At 38.3% G+C, this 25,401-nt stretch overlaps 2 pseudogenes across 2 annotated transcripts; one reads left to right on the forward strand and one right to left on the reverse strand.

The window, feature by feature from the left end:
• Positions 1 to 761: 761 nt before the first annotated feature.
• On the forward strand, positions 762 to 4,715 carry LOC143580444 (uncharacterized; annotated as a pseudogene). The gene is made up of 2 exons (XR_013143656.1): positions 762 to 3,469; positions 4,279 to 4,715. The product of XR_013143656.1 is annotated as an uncharacterized LOC143580444 (transcript).
• Positions 4,716 to 5,602: 887 nt separating this feature from the next.
• LOC143580445 (nuclear poly(A) polymerase 2-like) lies at positions 5,603 to 12,957 on the reverse strand (annotated as a pseudogene). The gene is made up of 13 exons (XR_013143657.1): positions 12,933 to 12,957; positions 11,837 to 12,006; positions 11,688 to 11,765; positions 10,909 to 11,016; positions 10,245 to 10,305; positions 9,990 to 10,151; positions 9,790 to 9,903; positions 9,647 to 9,709; positions 8,360 to 8,689; positions 8,106 to 8,270; positions 6,475 to 7,113; positions 5,740 to 5,828; positions 5,603 to 5,647 (listed from the first exon to the last, which is right to left on the reverse strand). The product of XR_013143657.1 is annotated as a nuclear poly(A) polymerase 2-like (transcript).
• Positions 12,958 to 25,401: the final 12,444 nt, after the last annotated feature.

Consider the following 25,401-nt stretch of genomic DNA (forward strand, 5'->3'; position numbering starts at 1 on the left):
CAAACCACAGGGACGAAAATGGCTATTCACTCTTTAAAAAATAATAATTATGACATATGTCTGTTTACCTTATAACATTTTTCTCTCCAAAATCAAGATCTTAATTGACCCTAATGTATGTCATATTTACTTTTCTTTTACATTATATTTATATTATATATATACATTTGTCATATAAATTTATAAATTATAAATATATGTTTTAAATCTATCAATTTATTTTTTAAGTTAATTTAGTAAACTATATATTTTTTTCGGTTATTTGGTAAATATATACCAATCACTTTCATATGTAACAAATTTATCATATTTAATTTCTTGATTTTTTATGTAAAATTGTTTCGGGTTTTGTGAAACTTTAATTTGATTTATACAGTCAAAAGTTGGTAAATAAATTATTTGATACAAGTTAAATACATTTGTGTCAAAATTTGTTACGGGTCAAAATGAGAAATCTGAGTATTTTTTAAAGTTTGCGAATACAAATAGATTTATTGTTAGATTTGTTACGGCTTCAAAGTGTTGACTTTAAAATATCAAACGGGTGAAAGTTAGAATTTTAAACATGATTTGGGTTTCAAATTTACTTTTATTGACATTTTTGGAAATAATCAAAAGATTCGGGATTTGACAAATTAACTATTTTTTCCATGTAATTTTATAATTTGTATAATCCCGTGTATTACACGGACTCCAAATCTATAATAATAAATATCCCACACCACTAGACTAGGTTGGTAAATAACCATCTTCTATCTTCTACACCCTTTCTGCATAGTAATATTATAAAACCAACAGCTCCACAAACGCCAAAAACTCACCAATTCAAAATCCCACAATAATAAATATTATGTTTTCCCGGTAACCACCACCACCGGAAAACAATGACGTCACCACACCTCTTTATCTCCGTCCTCATCCTCCTCACCTCCGGCGTACCTTCACAACCGTTCTCCATTTCCGACCAAACAACCTTGCTTAACCTCAAACAAACCTGGAACAATCCGCCAACGTTAACACACTGGAACTCCACGTCATCACCATGCTCGTGGCCGGAGGTTCACTGCCGTAACGCCTCTGTTATCTCACTATACCTCAAAAGCATGAAGCTTACCGGTTACGTACAGCCGCTAATATGCGAGTTAAATAACTTGCAACAGATCATCCTACGTGACAATTACCTCACCGGAGAGTTCCCTAGGGTTTTGTATAACTGCTCAAAGCTGGTTACGTTAGATATCTCGCAAAACATGTTCTTTGGAACGTCGCCAAACGATATTCACCGGCTTTCGAAGCTCAAGACGTTAGAACTCGGTGCTAATAACTTCACTGGAGATATTCCGCCGGTGATTGGGAATTTAACGTTGTTGAGGTCGTTGCGTCTGTACGAGAATTTGTTTAACGGTAGTATACCTTCTGAGATCGGTAACTTAACAAATCTTGAAGTGTTAGAGCTCGCGTATAACGGGTTTGCTGATCCGGTGATACCGTATGAGTTCGGGAAATTGAAGAAGTTGAAGGTGTTATGGATGACGGAGAGTAATTTAATCGGTAAGATACCGAAATCAATGGCGGGTATGACAAGTCTTGTGTCGTTGGATTTGAGTTTGAATAATTTGGAAGGTGAGATTTTGCATGGATTGTTTCAGTTACAGAATTTAAAGGATATGTTCTTGTATAAGAATAAGTTATCTGGACGAATTCCGGTAGTGATTCGGTTGTTGGATTTGACGCATTTTGATATCTCTATGAACGACTTAAGCGGTTCAATTCCGGATGGGTTTGGAAAACTGGTAAAGCTTGAGGTTTTCAATTTGTACTCGAATCGGTTTTCGGGTAAAGTTCCGGTGAGTATATCTAAAATTCGGACGCTGAGGATTTTTAGAGTGTTAAGAAATAATCTTACCGGAGAATTGCCCACGGAGTTTGGGCTTCACTCCAAACTTGAAGCGTTTGAGGTGTCCGAGAACAAGTTCACCGGAAAGTTGCCGGAAAATTTATGTGCCGGTGGGGCGCTGACCGGTGTGATTGCTTTTTCGAACAATCTCACCGGAGAATTGCCGCGGTCACTCGAGAAGTGTGACCGGATTATCACTATCCAGCTCTATGATAACAACTTTTCCGGTGAGATTCCCTCAGGAATTTGGACTTTATCAAGTATTTCTAGTTTGAGGCTCACCGGAAACTCATTTTCCGGTGAGCTTCCGAGTAAAGTTTCCGGGAATCTATCTAGATTGGAAATTAGTAACAATAAGTTTTCCGGCCAAATCCCGCGTGAAATTTCGTCTTGGACGAAACTCAATGTGTTCAAAGCTAGTAACAACAAGTTTTCCGGTGAAATTCCGACAGAACTCACATCTCTTTCTGAGCTAACCGTGCTTTATCTGGTGAGTTTCCGTCCCAGATAAAGTCATGGAACTCGCTAACGATCTTGAACCTAGCCAGAAACAAACTTTCTGGCCAGGTACCTGGTTCGTTAGCTTCTTTACAGGATCTTCTCGACCTTGATTTATCCAAAAACCAATTTTCCGGGCCAATTCCACCACAATTCACCAATATGAGACTCACATCTTTGAATCTTTCATCCAACAAACTCACTGGAAGAATCCCATCATCTTTAGACACCATGGCTTTTCAAAACAGTTTTTTCAACAATCCTAATCTTTGTTCCATTTCACAAATCTCCAACCTCCATAACTGTTTTATTACCAACCCTCACACTCCAACAAATTCTCACCCAAAACCATATCTATGATCATAATATTATCAGCATTCGTTCTACTAGCAGTCGTGTTGTCCACTTTGTTCATGTTCAGACACCATGTGCACAACAAACCTAAATCGGTTTGCACAACATGGAAACTTACCTCATTTCAAAATATGGATTTCACAGAAAGTAACATATTGTCATGCTTCACCGAAGCCAATGTGATTGGGACCGGTGGTTCAGGAAAAGTTTACCGGATTGCAGTTGGTCAACCGCGTGGTTATGTTACTGTGAAACGGATTTGGAATAAAAGTAAAGTGGATCAAGGTCTAGAAAATGAGTTCACATCTGAGGTTCAAATATTGGAATCGATTCGACACTCGAACATAGTGAAATTACTATGTTGTTTGTCTAGTCAGACCTCTAGGCTTCTGGTGTACGAGTACATGGTGCACCAGAGTCTAGACCGGTGGCTACATGGGAAGAAGAGAAAGTTGGGGCCCGGTTTGGTTCCCGGGTTTGTGTTGGATTGGCCGAGGCGGTTGCAGATTGCAATTGGTGCAGCACAAGGGCTTTGCTATATGCATCATGATTGCTCGCCCCCGATTGTGCATAGAGATGTGAAGTCGAGTAATATATTGTTGGATTCGGAATTTAAAGCGAAGATTGCTGATTTTGGAGTCGCGAGAATTTTGGAAAAGCAGAAGCCTGTTGGGTGTGATGTGTCTTCCGTTGTTGGCTCATTTGGTTACTTCGCTCCTGGTAAGAACTCTTTTAAGAGCTTAAACAGGTCGTGTTAGTGGGTACACGGACCTGGACATCATGTTAGACATGTGAGCCTAAACACAACATGGGGTGACACGAACATGACCAGTTTAACATTAATTTTTTATTACATATTTTTGCGCATTAAGTGTCTATACATACAAATTTATAAAAAATGTAACTTAATTACTTTAAATTAATTAAAAAAAACTTCCCAGAGCCCTTTTAGACTAAACCATATTGCAAATTTAATGTAAGGTTCATGTTTCATGTCAATCAGATGTGTATAGGGAAACGGTTGAACCGCCTAAACCAAGCCCTACAGCTGGTTTGGCAAGGTTATAAGTTAACCGGTTCGTTGTATGGTTTGAAAAACTAGGTTTTACAGTTGAAACTGACAGACAAAACTGAATTGGCCAAAATATACAAAAATTTTATTTATACAATTAGAAAAACTTAACTTTTTATGTATAAAAATCAAACATTATAATAGGTTTAAGTATTTTTAGTAATGATACGCATATTACCACTTTATCCGAATCTGTGCTATCGATTTTTTATAACCTTTTAGTAAAGGTAAAAGAACGGTCCAAACCGCCAAAACCAAATTGTTTTGGCCTCTTTGGCTGGTCTGGCCAATCTGGTCAGTTCTGTTAAGAATGTTCAAACCGGATTGTGAACAACCATTTTGTATCATAACTCAAACAACTATACATTTACATATATGCCAAAAAAATTATTTATGTTGAAAATTGAAGTTGAACTTGGTTAGTTAGACTTAAAACTCAACACGTGTTTAATTGCAGAGTATGCATACACTAGCAGAATAAACGAGCGAATAGATGTGTATAGCTTCGGTGTGGTCCTACTTGAACTCGTAACAGGAAAAGAAGCCAACGAAGGGGATGAGGATTTGAACCTAGCCGAATGGGCATGGAAGCACTATGAAGAAGGCGGTTCCATGGTGGAAGCTTTAGATCAAGATATCAAAGATCCTGACATTTACATGGAGGAGTTGAGCACAGTGTTCAAGCTAGGACTCATTTGCACAAGCGCATTGCCTTCAAGTAGGCCATCAATGAAGGATGTTCTTGAGGTTCTTAGAAGATGCAACCCGCTTGATCAACTCCCGGAACAAGTGAAACTAGGAAGAGAAGAGTTTGATGTTGTGCCTCTTGTAAAGAGAGAAAGCTACGTCACGAGCTATCACAAAAATGAGGATTTCCTCGACACGAGTGTGTGATTTTTAGCCGAAAAGTTGGTCAACTATAAGTGCTACTATTATGCAGTATGCGAGAGAGAGTAATATATTTGAGATATCGGTTACCATGGTTGGATACTGGTAATTTTAATATCATGTAAAATTCATATATATAGCAATTTAACAAATTAGCCTTTTACAACTCGCAAAACACTAACAATCGTAGCAAGAACTAATTGAGACTTAAAACAATAACAATGAGCACTAAAAATAGATAATTAAGACTTAAAACACTGACATCGAGAATATCTGTGATATGTCAGTCAAATATCGGTCATAACTATCAATATCGCCAATACTATTGATACCCATGTTTTACCGAGGGAACAATGGCGGTATCAACTACATAGGTCTAGAGATGCACATCGAAACTGGTTACCGACCCAAAATCGAACAGGTTTGGCCCCAATTGTTTAAATTGGTGGTTCAAAAGACAATGTGTAGGAACAGGTTTGAACCCGATGTGGAACTGGTTCTAACCGTTTGTAACCAGCCATTGAGTTTACTAACAGGCCAACTTGAGTTAACTCAATATCCAAAAGATTAAAAAGGGTCAAATATTTTTTTTAAAAACGACCCATTTTTACAAGAGCTCCTTTTGACCAAAACCCAGTTTAACCCGAACCAATTTTGGCCCGTTACATGACCCAATAGACCGAAATCTATTAGATTTCAAGAAGCACAACTTAATCATGACTCATGACAGCAAGATTACTACACAAAACTTGTCTCAAAACAACCACAAACATCAGTCAACATAACACGAAACTTTAAGGTCTAAGCACAAGCCTTTTAGAGTCTAGCTGGATTACACACTATGCCATCGTACCATGTTAAAACACAAGAGACTGATTTGATTGATGCCACCACCCTAAGCTGCAACCGCATCACGCTCTCAAGCCGTTGATTCCAAGCTCAACCTGTCACAAACAAAAATTAAATTACTTAAAACCAATTAGCATCAATTACGAATTGATCAACTCACATTAGTGATGCACAATACCACATATTCACATACCTTATAGTGGGTGGTTGCATTGGTTCGGTATTTGCTCCATCCTCAGCCTCCATTACAACATTCAGTTGAACTGGAGACTGCATACAATATAACCCAACAAGAAGCAAACCAGATAAGAATCATTAAACAATTCTATTATATTACTTACACTTTACAGTGGTCGGTGCTCGCACAAGATCATTATTCATAGTGTCACAAATGCTTGAACCACTTTACAAGTGATTTCAGCGTGAACTGAATATAAACTTCAAAACACAATATGCACCACGAGGCTATAACACGTGGCACACTCACTCTTTTTTAGTTTTGTTTTTTGTTAAATATGATGTTTTATAAAAAATTCCAAATGCACCGTTACGTTTCGATGTGAATTTAATTCAAAACCGAGTTTTCAGAACAATGTACAAGTCATCGAAGAATGAACATACAAGCCGTCAAAGCTACTTCAAGGTTGTTTTTTTTTATTTTGTAGTTGATTTTGTTTTTCTCATAGAGACATAGAGCCTTTAAAAAATGATGCTTTATAAAACTCCAGAAATGTCATTTCAATGTGCTTATTTTTATCGACGTTTAAACATGAACTTTTTTGCAGGGTGAATACTACTTGCAAATTTTCATACCCCCACCATCACCCGGGTTTCGCCCACCAGTTAGTAACATCTAGCTTCTAACAAGCTATTAAGTCAATAAAGACACAAGAATACTGAAGCTTGAAAAACTGACCTCAGATGTGAGTCCTTGAGTTATCAGGCCAGCAGTTTCAGGTGCTTGTTGGCTTCCTGAGGCCTGTTTCAGCAACTTACTAGGCCCAACATCCTCGGTAGGAGCATCTTCATCTCTCATCCTGGACCGTCTCCCAGAAGCTGATGGAGAGACCGAGCCTTGAACATCCTCAGTAGGACCATCATCTCTCCTCCTAGATCGTCTCTCAGAAGCTGGAGAAACCGAGCCGTGAACATCCTCAGTAAGACTATCATCTCTCCTCCTGGATCGTCTCTCAGAAGCTGGGGAAACCGAGCCTTGAACATCTTGGTTTGACGTTATTGTAGATGGTTGTGGAGGGTGTCTTAATTGTCGATGACGTCTATGTCCTGACGGGAAAACATAAGCCGGAAGCTCTCTCCTACGCACATGTGACACAAAAATGCTCATCCCAGGTCTCCAATTATCATAATTGTTTACCTCTGACTTAAACTCTTCCACTGTTACACGAATATCAAACTGGTTGCTGTCTTGAACTATCACCCCCGGTTGCCTTTGCAACCCCATAAAAAATGCACAATGTGAATACGACTTTGATGTATCAGCATACGCGGTTGGGAACGGGTGGCACTGTAATGTCAACTTTGTATCGCGCTCAACCTGAAAACACCACACAATCGAACAGAAAACAGAGGTCAGATTTCATAATAGCAGGTCGGCTTGTAAACGAATCGAACATTCAGTGAACCGTCTGTGAAATGTTCGGCGGGAAGTTTGTTTATGTCCGTTTATTTAATAAACGAACGAACATGAACAAATCTTTTTGTCCATTTAGTTAAAGAAACAAACACGAACACATGTCTCACTCATTTGTGAACTTTCGCAGATATGTTTGTTCATTTACGTCCGTTTGGTTACGCTGGATTACGTATTCATTTAAAATACTTGGGCCATTTACAATTTAGTTTAGTTTATGAAATTAAAATATCACCTCTTACTATTTAGTCTAGTTTTATAAACGTTTACTTTTAATTGGTATTTAAAAAGTAATCTTTGTTCATCTATGTTCAATACTTCAATTATGTTTGTTAGCCTGTGATTGTCTACGTTTGTGAATAGCTTGCTTATACTGTTAACATGCAAACATAAACGAACACGAACATGAACAACTTCTTAACGAACAAACATGAACAAGAAAACCTTGTCTGTGCAATCATTCATGTCCGATCGTTTGCTTGGTTAAATTTAACCAAACGACAGAAGCATGCCCCAAATTCAAATAATGAATCAGGAATTCGAATTTGGGTAGTCCAAATCGAATTTCTATGTCGGATTTAAATATCTCGAACTGATTCGATTAATTCTGAATTCAAACAGGCTTTTGAATTATGTCTAAGCTTTTTGATATTACATATAACTAGATATTAACTCAGGGATGTTTTTTTAATAATTAGAATTTCTTTTTTCAGTATTTTTAAATTTAGGGTTAGATTTTTCAAACTTATTTGAATTCGAAGTTTTAAAACTTTCAAGTTCGAATAACCCGAATTCGACTTGATAATCACCCCCAAAAGGGTAGGTAGGTCGGTAACGGGTCAAAACAAGTCAATGTTAAAACGAGGAATGTAGACTATTAATATAATGAAACGGACCTTCAAAGTAAGGAATCTAAGACGGGATTCCACCCATCCTCTCCATGAAAGCAGATCATCAGCATCTGTAGCTATAGCGTCTACCTGCAAATAGTTTTTATACAACTCGAAAAAAGCACATGGTTCAAACAAAGCACTCCAATTTGCTCTGTTCAACTCGATTTCCTAAATCACATTAAAAAAACAACAATGTGTCATCAACAGCAAACACAAAATTAATAAACATAATAAAATAAAGGGTTTTTAGTTTTTACCTCGCAAACTCTATTTCCAAAATGAAATTGTTCCACAATAACATGGAGAGTGCTTGCAGAAACATTGTAACTAGAGTTCATGCACGGGTACGCAGGAGTGATAATAGGCATAAGATGAGTGCGGTCACCCTTCCACTTGCGTGGGTCCCACACGGCAAATCCAAGATCGTCCTCTTCAATTGGGGAAAGCATGACCGGGTTGGGCCAACGCCAATGTGTGTACACTCTGAAAAAACGGGAAACCAGCATACTAGGTATTGCATTGGGATAAAGCTGGCATACCTGAGCAACTAACAGAGCCCAATTAACACCACCAAGAAACCCCGTGACCTAATCAAAATCATCAATGGGTCAAAACAGTGAATGTTGGGCCAGATCTGTAGTTTTATAAAATTAAAGTGTCAAATAGAATTTCATAACAACTGCATCTTCTGACATAATCAGAACTTTTATATTTACCCATCTAGCTCGTTAAAAATAACATAGGCCTCGAATTTGATCAAAAGTCAAAACTAGGCATGATACGTTCAATAAATCGTTCAACGGAAAAATCATTTATATTCGTTTATTTAATAATGAACAACATGAATATACTTTTTTATTTAATAACGTTTATATTCGTTAAATGAACAACCATGAGCACATGTCTCGTTCGTTCGTACATGTTCATTTGTTCACGTTTGTTTTCATATATTCATTTAAACTTTTAGACCCTCTAACTTAGTCTAGTTTTATTAATTTTTAGCCCAATTGATTGGTGTTCACTTTTACTTTTAATTAATGTTCACTCATTTATATTCAGTTATGTTCGTTTGTTTACACTCTTCCCTTTGCTGAGTTGCTGAGAGTTTTCTTGCGCCCCTAGGTATTCTCTACATACCCACCTGTGTCGGTTTCAAGGGGGTGACTATCGAAATCTATAAAACTGGACTGGAACCCACAATGTACTCTGTCTTGTCTAGAGGTCTATGCCCTTAACCACTGCGTATTTACTGACACGTTATCTCACCTTAGGGTAGCCCCATTATTTCAAATAGAATATCTATCCTATTAGCTCTAAAGCAGGAAAGATTCTTAACAAACGAACACGAAAACTATCATTTTCTTGAGGAAGAAACATGAACAAGAAAACCCCATTTGTTTTAACAGTTCGTACTTGATTGTTTGTTGGTTATAGTTCCACGAAAGAACACAAACATGCCCCGTTCGTGTTCGCTTGGTTCGTCTACAAGCCTAGTCAAAACTGTAACATCTGACAATAAAGATAGACATAGAATGAAAACTTACATTCGAATAAACGCCACGCCTTTTAGCCCAAAACTTCAAACATCTTAATGTTGTGCAGAAGTTCTACATATATCATGCCAGTATAAATGTAAAAAAAAATCAATAATGTATATCTAACACTATATATAGACCAAAATACGTGCCTCCACATTTGGAACAAGTTTAAGAATCTGATCAGCAACGCGGCATCCATTAAGACTCCTCACGGTTTTTTCATCAGTGTTGTACAACACAAAGTTATGAGAAATGTCCAAATCCTGTCAAAAGTTAGTTTCACACGAGAAAATCTAAACTCAAAAGCAAACTATACATTTTCAGAAGGGCTGGGCATTTTGGCACTTACTTCTGGAACAATCAGTAGAGATACACTAGCATAAAGAAGATCAATAGATATCCCTTGAAACTTAAACTTCATCACAGGAACATGTGCATCCTCAATGGCCTGAAGGTCAGCCACTTCTTCCATTCCCAATAATATATTATGCAATATTCTGAAGAAATCATGCTGATGAAAGAAATAAAAAAAAAGGTTAATTTAAGCACAAATATGACCAAATCAAAATGTAGAATATACAATTTCAGCTAAATATATGATCACCTCTCGATTCACATATGATGGCCTGATGCAGTGTGTCAATGTCAGCGTGGGGACCATGTACCTGTAACCAAATGGGTCATGTTTTTACCATCATTTATTCTTTTCATCTCCAAATATACAGTTTTTACTTTTCATGTTTCAAGATTAAACTTATATAATTATATAATTATAGATAGGCCTGTTAATGAACCGAACGTTCAACGAACAGTTCGTGAACCATTCAACATGAAGTTTGTTTATTTATGTTTTTTCATAAACGAATGAACATTAACAAAACATTTTGTTCATAAACGTTCTTTAGTTTAAATTCGTTTATGTTCGCTCGTTTAAAAGTTCATTTACGTTCGTTAATATATTTAGTTAAAATATTACCCATTACAATTTAGGATAACTATATTAACTTTTAAGGCCCAACACATTGTTGTGCACCTTTACTGTTAATTGATATAAGCTCAGTTATGTTCATTTGTTTACGTTTCATGTGTTATTTGTTTATACTATTAATAAACGAACATAAAAGAATGCGGTCTTCCTTTTTGTTAACGAACAAGCACAAACATAAGAGTATTGTTCTTTCAATTGTTCGTGTTCTATCATCTGTTCGGTTTAAGTTAAACAAACAAAACACAAATTTTTTAATGTACACATAGATAATGGCAATTACCCCTAGGCGATAGGATCCAAAGGTGCGAACGATACCGTTTGCTTCCTCAACCATTTTTTCAGTGTATCCTTTTTGATGGGTTAACTGTTTCACCCAATCTTTGATAATCTATAACAAAAGGATGAAGTTACAAATTAAACAATGCATTTTTATCGTTAGATCATCAAAATGATATATGTGACGCGTCTAAGAAAGAATGGCAGTTATGCGGATAATCATATCTAACAATACATGAACAGAAATGAGACATCATTGGTCATTTTGGCAAAATGCTATAGTTTTGTTAATGGATTTTTAAAGTGATTTAAGGTCAAAGCAGTGATACAACATGCATAATATCAAAGACAACTACAGGGAAGAAAAAACAGATTTACCAGTCTCTGATCAAACTATTCGGATAGCATCATGATTTTTTTTTCATTTCTACAAGTCTTGTTGTATCATTAAAAGTTGGTTTAGAATCTCTCTAATTCACAACACATCCACGTGGTTGATTTACGCTTCGATTCACTCTTGTACTTCTACATTTCTTAATCTTTGTATACTTGCATTTTCATCATGGTTCTAAACTTAAAGATGATTCATTAAGTGTATAGGGACACATATGTGTAGTATATGATTATCTTTAACAAACAAACAAGTAATATTGCAAGGTACATAATCTTGATCATCATCAAAACAAGGGATTACTGGTTCAAAATTAAAGTTTAAACAATGCAAACATTAAGATTGTATAGAAAAAAATATATAAACATTAACTATTAAAAATTTAGAAAAACCTGATCCAGACGACGAAGAACCTCTTCTCGTTTTGCAGTTTCTTCTGGGCCCTCATAAACTCCCGAGTTTCTCAAAAGCTTACAACATAAACAAATAAATTAACTTTTGTAAAATGTGGACAAAGGATCAAAGCAAGAGCATGGTCTACCTGTTCCAGCAGTGCATTCCTGCGAATGTCAACTGCAGTGGGTCCCGCACGTGATATTGGCTCCATCACACCATACTTCTTCACTTGCGCCGCCTGTGGCGGTGGTGTTGGTGATGAACCATCTGTCTCAGAGCCCACCATCTCAAAGCAACCAGAACTCTACAACAAACCTATATGAATAACAACTGTTTTACCTTAACAAAATTACAAATGCATTGAACACTACAACCACACTAATTCAAGATCAATGCAAATGGCATGTTGCAACAGCTTGTTATTGTAAAATAACTAAAAGCTAAACTTTGATACATGTAACTTAAATGCAGACAAAAAACAGTGAAATCTATCCGGAAAAAAAAAACCCTATATTCTCAACCTCAAAAACGGTTTCAATTCTGAATGCCTGCAGTCTACAATGCACCATATGACGTGATACATGTAAAACAACTATCAGCTACATTTTGATCTCTGTGACCAAAGGTAGATAATTTCAGTGAACAACTAACTATAGTACTATACACACTTGTTAAAAATTCAAATAATAATCAAATGCAATTAAAAATAAACTGAGATTCAAAACTCTAAATTCTCAACTTTGGAAGATCATTAATCCAGAAAGAAAAAAAATAATAAAAAATTCAGCAAAGCAAACAAAAAACAACTTGTTTGAAGTATAAACGAAAAGTTGACTACTTATGATCATTAAACAGATAAAAGCTACTAGCTATTATATAGAGTTGTTAAAAAGCCTAATAATCATGAAAAGTAGTATTAATTAAAAAACCCTAAATTCTGAATTTTGGAAGATGATGAACCCTAAAACCCCTAAGCAGCATCAAAATCATGGGGAAACCCAGAAAGGAAACAACAAGAATAATAAGTAATAATCAAAGTCGGTGGTCTAATAACGAAGATAGAAAAAACCCAGTTGGATATTGAATTGAAGAAGAAAACCCAGTTGTAATTATTATTAATAATGAGTGGAGTGGATTGGATCGTAAGAATATGGATATGGAAAGAAATGAATGAATGGATCTATTTATTTAATTGTGGAGTGGACGAGAATGAGAAGTTGAGAACCTGAACGTCATACGGTGGTGCATCGTAGACGGAATTATTGATTTCTTCCTTCCGCTCCTGCTTTTCTGATTATTATTATTATTATTATTTGAGGTTTCGAGACTGAACAAGTCAAACTTTTTATTTCATCCATTCTATACGTGGAGGGGGGCTTTATGTATGTTTACATGTATCCGATCATTTCCTAAAGGACCTCATGTGAGAGAGATGGGATGCGGACGCAACACTTGTTGAACGCTCTTAGTGGTGAGGGATCAGTGACTTCCATGAGTCTGCTCTCAGCCATCACTGAAGTCGTCAACTTATGGCTAGGGGGTCTGTGCCCCAAGATGCTCGCTGAGTTTATTGCTTCGGCCCCTTACCCCTTTATTAAAGCCGGATAATGGAATTCGGCCCATTGCTGTGGGGGCTATCTGGCGTAAGTTGGTTTCTAAAGTGGCTATGAAGATGGTTGGGAAGGAAATGACTCAGTATTTAGGGGACTTTCAGTTTGGGGTGGGGACCCCTAATGGGGCAGAGGTGGTGCTTCACAGCGCGAACCGGTTTCTTAACTCCTTTCACGCGGACGGTTCTTTAGCTATGCTTACCGTGGACTTCTCCAACGCCTTCAATATGGTCGACCGCACAGCCCTTCTCCGGGAGGTTCATCATCATTGCCCGTCTATCTATCTATGGGTCCAGTTCCTTTATGCCCAGCCGGTTAGGTTGTACGTTGGTGATGACTGTATAGGGGCTACTACTGGGGTTCAGCAGGGAGACCCCCTTGGGCCCCTCCTCTTTGCCTTAGCATTACACCCTCTTGTTCTCCGGGTACAAAATGACTGTAACCTCCCATTTCATGCTTGGTACTTGGATGATGGGACTATTATTGGTGGTGCCAACGAAGTCGCTAAAGCTCTAGACATTATCAGCTCGGAAGGGCCATCATTGGGGCTGCAACTTAATATTAAGAAAACCGAGGTTTTTTGGCCAGCGTGTAATGGGGTGAAAGTCAAAGATGGGCTCTTCCCTAGTGGGATTGGTAGACCAGAGAGAGGGGTAAAGCTCCTTGGAGGTGTTGTTAGTCGAGATCCCTACTTTATTAAGGAGTTGGCGAGGCGGAGAACATCTCGTGCGGTTGATCTTATGAAACTCTTACCTTGCCTTAGGGATCCCCAGAGCGAACTCCTCCTGCTTAGGTCTTGCTTGGGGGTTGCTAAGTTGCTTTTTGGGTTACGAACATGCCGCCCCCATATGATGGATGATGCGGTATCCTGTTTTGATAAGGAGCTTCGAGAAGCCATCGAAGACATAGTTGTATGTGGAGGCCCGTTCTTTGGTGATCTTCAGTGGCGACTTGCATCTTTACCGATGCGCTTAGGGGGTTTAGGCCTTCTTTCGGCTCATGATGTTGGGGTTTACGCTTTTGTAGCGTCGAGGGCTCAGTCTTGGAAGCTACAGAATCACATCTTAAGGAATAGCAGAGTTGTCGACCTGGACTCAGACTACGTGCAGGCCCTGGAACGCCTAAATGGCACTCTCCCAGACTTTGACATTGACGGTTTCTCTAATATGGACACCACCCCACCAAAGCCTCAAAAAACTTTGGCGAATGCCCTTTTTGGCAAAATCGCTCAGAGCCTGGGAGAAGTTTTTGGATTGTCCCCCCGACAGAAGGCGGTTATTGAATGCTTACAAGGTCCTCATGCCCAAGATTTTATGACCGTTATCCCGATTGATGGCTTGGGCCAAAGCATGTCTACGGTCGAGTATAGGGTCATTCTTAAGTACCGTTTGATGGTCCCAATGTACCCAGAAGACGAAACATGTCCGATCTGCCGTAAGGCTTACCTGGATAAATTCGGAGAGCATGCGGTTCATTGCAAGGAGATGCCTGGGTTCAAATACCGACATCATTGGGTGCGGGACGTTCTTTGGGACATCTTAAGGCGAGCTGGGATATCAGCTAAAAAGGAAGCCCCCGTAAACTTCCTTACAGACCCCACCCCACGGAAGGGAGACCACTCTACGACCGGAAGATTTGCTCGTCTTTGGTTGGGCCGGGGGAAAACACGCTTGTGTTGACCTCACAGGGGTATCTCCCTTAGCTGGTTTGAGGGATAATGGGTTTGTAGCTGGGCAAGCAATGAAAAGGGCTGAAACGAAGAAGGTGGAGAAACATGCTAAAGCCTGCGAAGAGAACCAACATGTTTTTGTCCCTCTGGCTTTTGATACCTTTGACTCCTTGGCACCGGAAGCTATCCGTTTCCTAACCAGGGTCCAACGGGTTGTGCATAGCAATGTGTCGACTCCAAAGGGGCAGAGGTATGTCTTTAGCAGGTTAGGGTTTGCAATTCAGAAAAGGGTGGCGGCGCAGCTTGTTGCCCGCCTACCTGCTATGTTGATGTAATATCTATGTTTCTATATAATGAAAGAAGTAAAAAAAAAGCAACAATTAATTAGGGAAAAAAAATCCATTCTCTCTCTCTGTCTTAGAGCATTCTCATCCCAGTCTCTATAATTATGTGAGGGAAGTTTGCAAATTATAGGGTGTGGTTGTGAGTGATTGTGAGTGTAAATTATATAGTGGAGAGAGAAATGTAGTGATTTTTTGTAAATTTGGAGAAACATTTGAGGAACATTGTTTCTCCTATTTATTTTTTTAATATTTGTTGGATTGGTTGTCAGTAAAGGAGGGAGAGAACTGTAATGATAAATGTATAAAAAGTATTATTTAATTGAACATGAGAGAGAAATGTAGTGTTTTTTAGTGTAGTTATAGAGATAAGGATGAGAAACGGGTTGGAAATGCTCTTACCTCTACTTTTTATTTCTTCTTTTAATCTGTGATTTTTTGTTTATTAAATTTATTTTTTGTTTTGATTCTTTTAAAACATTCATGTTTAGTATCCATCTAATTCAGCTAATAAAAGACACGTTTATTATGATCGTTTGTTTATTTTTTTTAACTCTTCACATCTGATTGTTATTGTTAATATATATATATATTCTTTTATTATTTATTTCTTTTTCTTTCATTCGGAATTCTATTCACTCTTTTTAGAAACTGAATAGAGTGAAAAAGGTAAAAAGTTTTTCTTTTTTATTTTAATGTAATGTGAGGTTTCTTTATGAATGGATACTCATATTTGATCTGTTTTATGATGATTCTTTTGTCGCAAATACTAGATTTATTTAAACTAGGTTTTACAAAAAGGAAAAGAAAGAAAAAAAGAAAAAACAGAATAAGATATTCTTGAACAAGTGGCAGCGAAAGTTGTTGGCACGTGTTATAAAAAGATGTGATTACAGTCATACATGAAAATACTTTGTATATACATGTTTTATCTGCTAGATGCATCAAAGTAATCAAATATTAATAATAATCAAGCAACATATTAACTTTTTCATTTACTAATGAAGAAACACAAGAGTTATAATGACTTAATTGCCCTTGTTGTGATCATCTCACATGATCCGATCTGTTAAAGTTAGTGGAAATTGTTGATCTAGAGTTTTAATGAGAATTGTAACAACGTAAACACATAATAATAATAATAATAATAATAACAACAATAATAATAATAATATGATGGGTGTGTGAACCAAGCTTGTTAAGATGATTTTAGTTTTGATGTTGAAGAAACACGAGTTTAACCGGAGCTCAACAGGTATTTCCGTAGGGAGCGATTAACCGATTTGGAACCATATCTCTTCAGATATAATTTGTTAATATAGAAATACATTAGGAAAAAGGATCTTAAATTTTTTAAGATTATTTCAATTTCATATATGAAACAAATCATCGCATTAACCATTACTAAATCCAGATATTAATATCTTTTAGTTGATTTAAGAATCAAATTTAACTTCATATCAAAATATTTAAATGAATGATTATTACTCAAAGTAGTTGAATGGAAGGTAAACATCAAACCTGGATATTGTTCAAGTAGTGAAAAGGTTGATCATTTGAAAATAATGTGCATCTACCTTATGGATGTTCTTCGATTACACCTTGCTTCGTTGAAGAGGTTTTTAGAATTTGGTGAGAGGTACTCGCTAAAGGTCTTGTGTCTATTTATTAAGGGTCGGTTGTCGGTGACATGATGCCACGTGTTGCAATCAACATGTCTCGTATTAACAAATGTCAGTATATTTGTGTTAATATTCAAAACATGCATTAAATCTGCATCGTCATAGTTAATATTTATTTATAAATTTAGGTGTAAATTGCAGTTTGCGTCCATGTGGTTTGGGAGGGGGGGGGGGGGGGGACAACTTTGCCCCTCCCACGAAATTTAAACTGGTTGAGTCCCTTTGATTTTTTTGGGGGGGGGGGGGGGACAAGAACACTATGAATCTCTCAGTATATTTTCTGTTGATAACATCGACAAACGGATGGGCAAACTTGACAGTTCACCCTTATATCAAAACTCTACACTTAATCTCCTTTTCACCTTCTCATGCACATTCAATCTGCATCACTCACTCTTCCCTCTCCATCATCGTCGTCGGTAACCACCAACCTCACCTTCATCTTTGTTGATCATTACCACCATGACCACGTTCATATTATTAGCCATCATTGACCACCATGTAACACCCCCAATTTTTTATCGAATTAGCCCACTTTGAAACTCAGGTGATCAATTTGTAGATATGCCAAAGTTAAAATTCATGATTTAATCAATAATTTTGAAAATTTAGGATTAGACGAAACGTATGAAAGATTATAAGGCCCATCTAAAGACTGACTTAACTATAAAGATAGTAGATTAGAAGGACCGTCTCATCTGCCTACTTTTTGAGGCAACCCCGTTTAAAGGCTATCTTAGCCGCAGAAAGGATTAAACGGATCGTTAATCCGCCTACAAATTCCAAACGGTCCATCTAATGGTTGAGTTCGCAACCAAAGTGTGACGATAAGGCTATAATGTGTCAAGCGGTGATTAATGATTATCCAAGTCGATTTGGCCTGTAAATATAGATCATACTATTTTGGACAAAAATCTGCTAAGGATCAAGTATCCAAATCTGTTAAGTGAGGTAAGGTGCTAACTCGATAATGATAAGTGTATAAGCGTAATATTGGTGAACACAAAGGTTTGATCACGAGGGAAAAAGCCCTTAACCAAGATAGTCTTACTTCGGTCAAAACTTATCAAGGTAATCTTTGGTAAAATAACTTCGGTCAAGGATTATTAAGATAATCTTTGGTCGAATTACTTTAGTCAAAGATCAACAAGGTAACCTTCGGTCGATGAGTATGTGATTATCGTGGTCTCCGGCACAAAAAACCCCCGGACGGTGAAAACTATCACTGTCGATTATATTGATAATCAAAGGTGGTTACAAGTGTTATGGAGTAAATGATCGAGATTACAAAGTAACCTATGCGTAGAGAGAATTATGTGTTCTGCTATAGTGTGTGTGATAATACATGTGTTCTTCTACTCGATCATAGCTCGTTTAAATAAGATAATATTACTAACAATATTTCCTAACTATCCGGAAGTCTTCCACCAGCTGCTCCACGACCTTTGACCACGTGCCAATAACCGTCCAGTAGCGAAATAAGCGGAAGAATGAGTCTTGTAGCCGTTATTGATATTGAACATCCATCTTCACATGAATTCGTCAATTAACAGCTACATTAAACTAGGATCCTGGATCCGTGCTCCAGCTAGAGAATGCTCCGTGAGGATAATTGGTACAAGTACGTCTTAAAGTTGCTACACATGTCTAACACATAACTATACTAAACACAATCATTAGTAAACAAGTAATACCGAGAATCGTCGATCCTTCATATCCTGATACATATTTCAAGGATAAACTATCCATAAGATAGTCAAGGATAAAGGATCCTCAGTATATAAAAATCATGGACTAACAATTGCCCCCAAAATGGCGGGTGACAGTGGAATACAGCTGTCATTTTGAAATTCAAAATCGCTGTGAAAACTGATAGATGGGACGGTTTTGCCAAAATATTTACCATTTAACCCCCAAGGTTAATTATAACCGTCTATATATGCCGCCCTATATCTTTGATTATATACACGACTTCTTCCGACGCATCAGGTATCCTTCCTACCTTTCTCTATTATTTTCCTTAATCATGTCTGCTGCTTCATCTTCTTCTTCTCCGGCTATTTCTAACCCTTCCGAACAGATTTCCGATGACTGCGAGTTGTCGGAAATGGAACCCCAGTGCCTCATTGTCAATCCGTCTTCTGAGATTTGTAAACTGACAGACCCAGAGATTGACAAGTTTCGCACGTTATTTCCTTCGAAAACCCTTTTCCGCCTTTACGAGTCCAGTGTTCGCTGTGATGTACATTCCAAGATATGGGTGTGTTTTCCGGCAAATACATTCTTAATCAGCTATAAATACCCTTTTCCATCTTTTACCCAAAGTTTTTTCGACTCCACCGGCATCTCTTACATACAGGCCATGCCGATGATTTGGAGGGTTCTCAGCACTATCGAGAGAATCATCGAAGAGGAAAAAATCGATTTCGGCCTTCCCGAATTGTCATATTTTTATACCCTCACTACCCACGGTCCTGCTCGTTTCATCTTCAAATCCAAGCCCCGACAGCCCCATCCGATCTCAAAAGCCACGCTAAATGATTCCGTGTGGAGGAATCAGTTTTTCTTCGTAAAACGCGACTCAATACCGGGGGGAACTGATCTTCCTTCAACGTGGGTCACAAAGGGTAGGATCCTGGATCCTTAAGTAGTAGCAAGATCCTTTATTCTTCTATTTTAATCCTTATTCTTTCTTGTTGTCTGCAGTTGAGAACTTTGCTTTATTGAGTAAACTACCTGGAACAGAAGAGAAAGCGAAACGGTTCCTAGCACTGGATACCGAAGTTAGGACCTTTCAAGCTTGATTTGTTGAAGGTTTTTGTGATATCTCCTCAAGTTCAAGCATGTCAAGTAAGTTAACAATTTTAAGGTAAATAAAATAGAACACTTATCTGCCGATTTTTCTTCTACAGGAAGAAAGAAATCAGGAAAGTCCGCTCTCAAGTTCTCCTTAGATGACATCGACTGTATGGTGACTTCTCCCACTGTCAAAAATGAGGCTTCAAAGGCAGGCACTAGCTCCGAGCCCAAGACTGCTACGACCAGGGCCAAGTCTGCAGCTTCCAAGAGGAAAAGATCCTCTGATCCTGAGACCCACTATGACATTGTCAACTCTGTAAGTATGCTGTATTCTGTCCTTTAGTATTTTAGGATCCAATATTGTCCCAGTCCTGATATGAAATTTATTGATAGGCTGTGACCGCTATGAGGGATCACTATGAAAAGATTATCCATCAGATGAGCGAGAAAATGTCAGGGTTAGGGAAAGCTGTGGTTGCTAAGGACAAGGCTATGATCCAGCTTTCTAAGGAGAAGAAACAGTTGGAGGATCAGCTATCCTTAGCCGAAGCCCAACGTCAAGAGGCAGTGGAGCAGGCGACTGATGAAGCCAAGGTGTGGGCTGTCAGGTCGATATTCCAGGCGCGGATCAAGATGGCGACGGAGGCCGGTGATCCTGCTTTCGACAAGTCGGCCTAGGATGTGGAGAAATGGAAGGCTGCTCTTGACGACCTTGGTGGTGAGGATGATGAGGAGATGGTTGAGAACACCGAGGTTGGGACCAGTGGCGTTAAGGAGGCGGTTGAAGCTGGCAAGGGAGAAGATGATGCTGCGGTTGAGGATGCAGCTTAAGTGGGCAATGAAGGATATCAAAGACAATGCCCGAGCCCACTTTTTTGTTTAGTGTTGATGTTTTTATGAACAATTTCTATGGTCTGTAATAAACAATAGTAATTAGGATAAAGGATCCATGATCCTTAAGACAATCTGCGGGGGTAACAAAAGTGGAGGGGTCCTCTGTTTATGGGGATGAAGCCTTTGTTGCCCCTGTTTTTAAATTTTCCTGCACGTATGAACTATTAGTAACTTTCACTTAACCCGGATGGATGGTCCATCTTTCGTATGGTGAAATCCGGGTTAAGAATTTTGGATAAGTCCTTGGGGCTTATTTTAATTAATAAATAAATCTTTTAACTATTTACATGTTATTTATTTTCAAAAACTTGTTAGATATACTTTAGCATTGTTGATAGCTTGACAAATAATTTTGAGTAAAAGATTTTTAGAATAAAAGATCCTTATGAAAATCGTTTAGGATAGAATATCCTTAAGAAAAAATTATTAGGAAAGAATATCCTTAAACAATAAATATTAGGATAATACATCTTTAATAGTTGATAAAATTTATATAAGAGAATTCCCTCAAAGGGCAAATTTTAGGATAAAGTATCCTTAAAATAGACAAAAATTTTAGTAATCAAATAACTTTAAGAGAATAGTTTTTTAAACTGAAATACCCAAAATCATTGCAATAAATATCATACATAAGTTAATTAACAGAGATCATACCAGAAGGCCTAGATAGACCTAGTTTACCAGGAGTATTGAACTCTTAATGATCCTTACAGGGATAGCTTTAGAATACGGGATCCTTAGTTTCTTGATCTTCAGAAAAAACTTAGAAAATCTGCTGCAAATGATTTGTAATATTAACTGGGATCAAACCCATTAAGCTGGGGACAAGCCCAAATAATAAACTGGGGACAAGCCCGTGCAACTGGGGACAAGCACGTGTAATCTAGGGACAAGCCCGTGCAATCTGGGGATAAGCTCGTGTAATTTGAGGACAAGCCCGTGCAACTGGGGACAAGCCCAAATACGGATGTTAACTGGGGACTCGCCCAAACCGGAATTTAGCCTAAACGTGAGATAACGTGAAAACGTTATAAACCGGTGGTATGGTACGTTTACCATAATTCGTAGGATCCTCCATATAGCCGGAGACAACGAAATTGTCAGCTACTAAGCGTGTACTGGTCCCGCTGCCCCGAACTATACGTTGGATAGCATGCACAACTGGCGATCATGAGAAAGGTGAAAACCTTTAAATCGTAGGGGATATGACCATCGAAGGTCATATCCAATCGTGGGCTAGGCCAAGGGATATAAGGTAATACCTCGAATGTAAAGGAGAGGTGGCCAACCTCTTGATCATTGAACATTTGAGTAGATCCCTGCATGGTTATTCAAAACTCGGAAAAGACAAAAATGTTAAGAATTCAATATCCTTAAATTAACAGTAGTATATAAAAAGAATAACTGATCAGAAAGATGTTACCGATTTAAGGATCATAGATTCTTTTTTGGATAATATATCCTCTCAGGATAGTGAATCCTGATCAGAAAAAATATTTTTTGAGGTGGATGGCATTCCATGCTCTTGGTAACATGTTGCCTTCCATTATGAGCAAATGATATGCCCCATTTCCTGCTTCCGACTCAATCTGGTAAGGTCCTTCCCATTTGGGTGCTAACTTTCCATCAGCCGGATTGGTAGTATTTTGGAAGGCTTTCCTCAAAACTAGATCTCCTTCTTGAAATCTTCTGATTCTGATATTTTTATTGTATGCCCCAGCTACCCTTTGTTGATAAGCTGCTATTCTGATTTTTGCTAGGTCTCTGAGTTCTTCTATAGTATCCAAGTCTTCAAGAAGGATTTCTTCATTGGCCTCAGGATCACGGATGCTCGTTCTCGCAGTAGGAACCACCATTTATGTAGGGATCACAGCTTCTGATCCAAACACCAAAGAAAAGGGTGTCTGGCCTGTCGCATTTTTGGGTGTAGTCCTGTCTGCCCAAAGAACATAAGGAAGTTCTTCAGCCCATTTTCCCTTATTGGATCCTAGCTTCTTCTTTAGATTGTTGATGATGATCTTGTTGCTAGATTCTGCTTGACCATTGGCTTGAGGGTGAACCGGAGTGGAAGTGATCATTTTGATGCCCCAACTGTCACAAAAGTTAGTGGTTCTATTACCGATAAACTGGGAACCATTGTCACAAACAATTTCAGCGGGAATACCAAATCTAGTTATAATATTTCGTTTAATAAAAGATATTACTTCCCTTTCTCGGACCTGCACAAATGCTTCTGCCTCAATCCATTTGGAGAAGTAGTCAGTCATAGCAAGCATAAAGACCTTTCCACCTGGTGCTTTTGCTAGCTTGCCTACAATATCCATCCCCCATTTCATGAAAGGCCACGAGGAGGATATAGGATATAGAGGCTCCACTGGCTGATGAAGGATGTTCGCGTGTCTTTGACAAGCATCACATTTCCTTGAATACTCCACTGCATCCTTCTTCATTGTCGGCCAGAAGTATCCAGTTCTAAGTATTCTGGAAAATAATGCTCCTCCACCTGTGTGATTGCCACAATCTCCTTCATGAAAATCCTTGAGTACTTCTTGGATCTCAGGATCCTCAATGCATCTCAAATATGGACCTGTAATAGATTTTCTATATACCATATCATTTAACAAAATATATTGGGATACCTTGAGTTTGAAGGACTTGGGATTTTCTGTGGCTGGAATTTCTCCAGTATGAATATAGTTCTTGATAGGATGGATCCATGATTCTTTGTTATTTGAGGATAAAGGATCCCAGAGCACGATTTCTTTGTCATTTGTTATCTCTCCAACTTCCTGTTCTCCTATTGCTGGCGAGAGAATGTGGATTATTGGGATTTTCAAATCCTCAGGAATCTTCAGAGATGAGGCTAAGTTTGCCAAGGCATCTGCCCCAGCGTTTTCCTCCCTTGGTACCTGTGTAATACTAAATATTTCGAAGGATTTCGACAACTCCTTCACAACATCTAAGTATTTCATTAGTTTCTCACCTTTGACAGCATACGAGCCATTAAAGTGGTTAGTTATCAATAAAGAATCTACATAAACTTGAAGATACCTGATCCTCATGCTTTTGGCTAATTGCAAACCTACGATTAGAGCCTCGTACTCTGCTTCATTGTTTGTTGCTTGAAACTCACAAGCTATGGACTGTGGTAATATGTCCCCCTGTGGCGATTTCAGTAGGATCCCCAATCCTGTTCCTCTTACGTTGGATGCTCCATCAGTGAATAGTATCCAAGGATCCTTGGTCCTTTCCAGTTGTTGAACCTCCAAGTCGGCTTCTTTTTGTAGATCACTAGTGAAATCAGCCACAAAGTCCGCTAGTGCTTGAGACTTTATTGCTGTTCTTGGCTCGTATTGGATATCATATGCACTTAATTTTACAGCCCACTTGGCCATCCTACCTGATAACTCTGGTTTTCTAAGAACATTCTTAATAGGATAATTAGTTCTTAGAATAATAGTATGTGTTTCAAAATAATGTCTCAACTTGGTTGAGGCCATAATTAAAGCTAGAATTAATTTCTCAAGGTGAGAATACCTTACCTCTGCATCTAGAAGGCTTTTACTTACATAGTAGACGGGATGTTATTCGCCTTTATGATCCTTTACCAAGACGGCACTTACTGCATTTCCAGAGACAGCCAAATAGAGAAATAAGGATTCTCCATCTACAGGCTTCATTAAAGCTGGAGCTGAGGATAGATAATCCTTCAATGCAGTAAGCGCAGTCTCATGCTTTTCCGTCCATTCAAACTTCTTATTCTTTCTAAGGATCTCGTAGAAGTCCTTGCACTTTTCTAAGGATCTCGAGATGAACCTATTGAGGGCAGCTATCCTTCCCGTGAGTCTCTGGACATCCTTTGCGTTCGCAGGAGATTTCAAATTGAGGATTGCTTCAATTTGCTAGGGGCTTGCTTCAATTCCTTTTTTTTGTCACCATATATCCCAAAAATTTTCCCGCTTTAACACCGAAGTGGCATTTTGACGGATTTAATTTCATGTTATATAGGTCGAGGATATTGAAATCTTCTTCAAGGTCCCTGAGGTGATCCTCTGCCTTCTTCGACTTTACCACCATATCATCTATGTATACCTCCATAGTGTTGCCCAACTGGTCCTTGAACATCATGTTGACTAGTCTTTGGTACGTCGCTCCTGCATTTCTTAGTCCAAACGGCATAGCAGTATAACAATATATGCCGGTTGGAGTCATGAATGCTGTATCCTCCTGATCAGATGGTTCCATCTGAATTTGTTGAAATCCAGAGGAAGCATCCATAAAGGTGAGCATTTCATGTCCAGCCGTTGCGTCCACAATGGCATCTATATGTGGTAATGGGAAAGGATCCTTGGGGCATGCCTTGTTTAAATCGGTAAAATTGACACACACCCTCCACTTTCCATTCTTTTTTGAAACAACGACCACATTAGCTAGCCATCGAGGATATTGAACCTCTCTGATCATACCGGCCTTAAGAAGTTTTTCAACTTCTTCTTGTATGATCTTGTTCCTCTCAGGAGAGAATTTCCTTCGCTTCTGATGGACGGGTTTAACAGATAAATCAAGGCCGAGTTTATGAGTGATTACCTCTTTTGAAATACCTGTCATGTCAGAATGCTTGAAGGCAAAGGTAGATCTTCTTCGCCCTAAGAAGGATATTATATCCTCCTCAATCTTACTGGGGATAGAGGATCCTAGGAACACCTTTATCTCTA

The sequence above is a fragment of the Bidens hawaiensis genome, unplaced genomic scaffold (assembly GCF_021521415.1).
Source record: "Bidens hawaiensis isolate Kalapana, Puna unplaced genomic scaffold, B.hawaiensis_p1.1 tig00030490_1, whole genome shotgun sequence".
In the NCBI taxonomy this organism is placed as follows: domain Eukaryota; kingdom Viridiplantae; phylum Streptophyta; class Magnoliopsida; order Asterales; family Asteraceae; genus Bidens; species Bidens hawaiensis.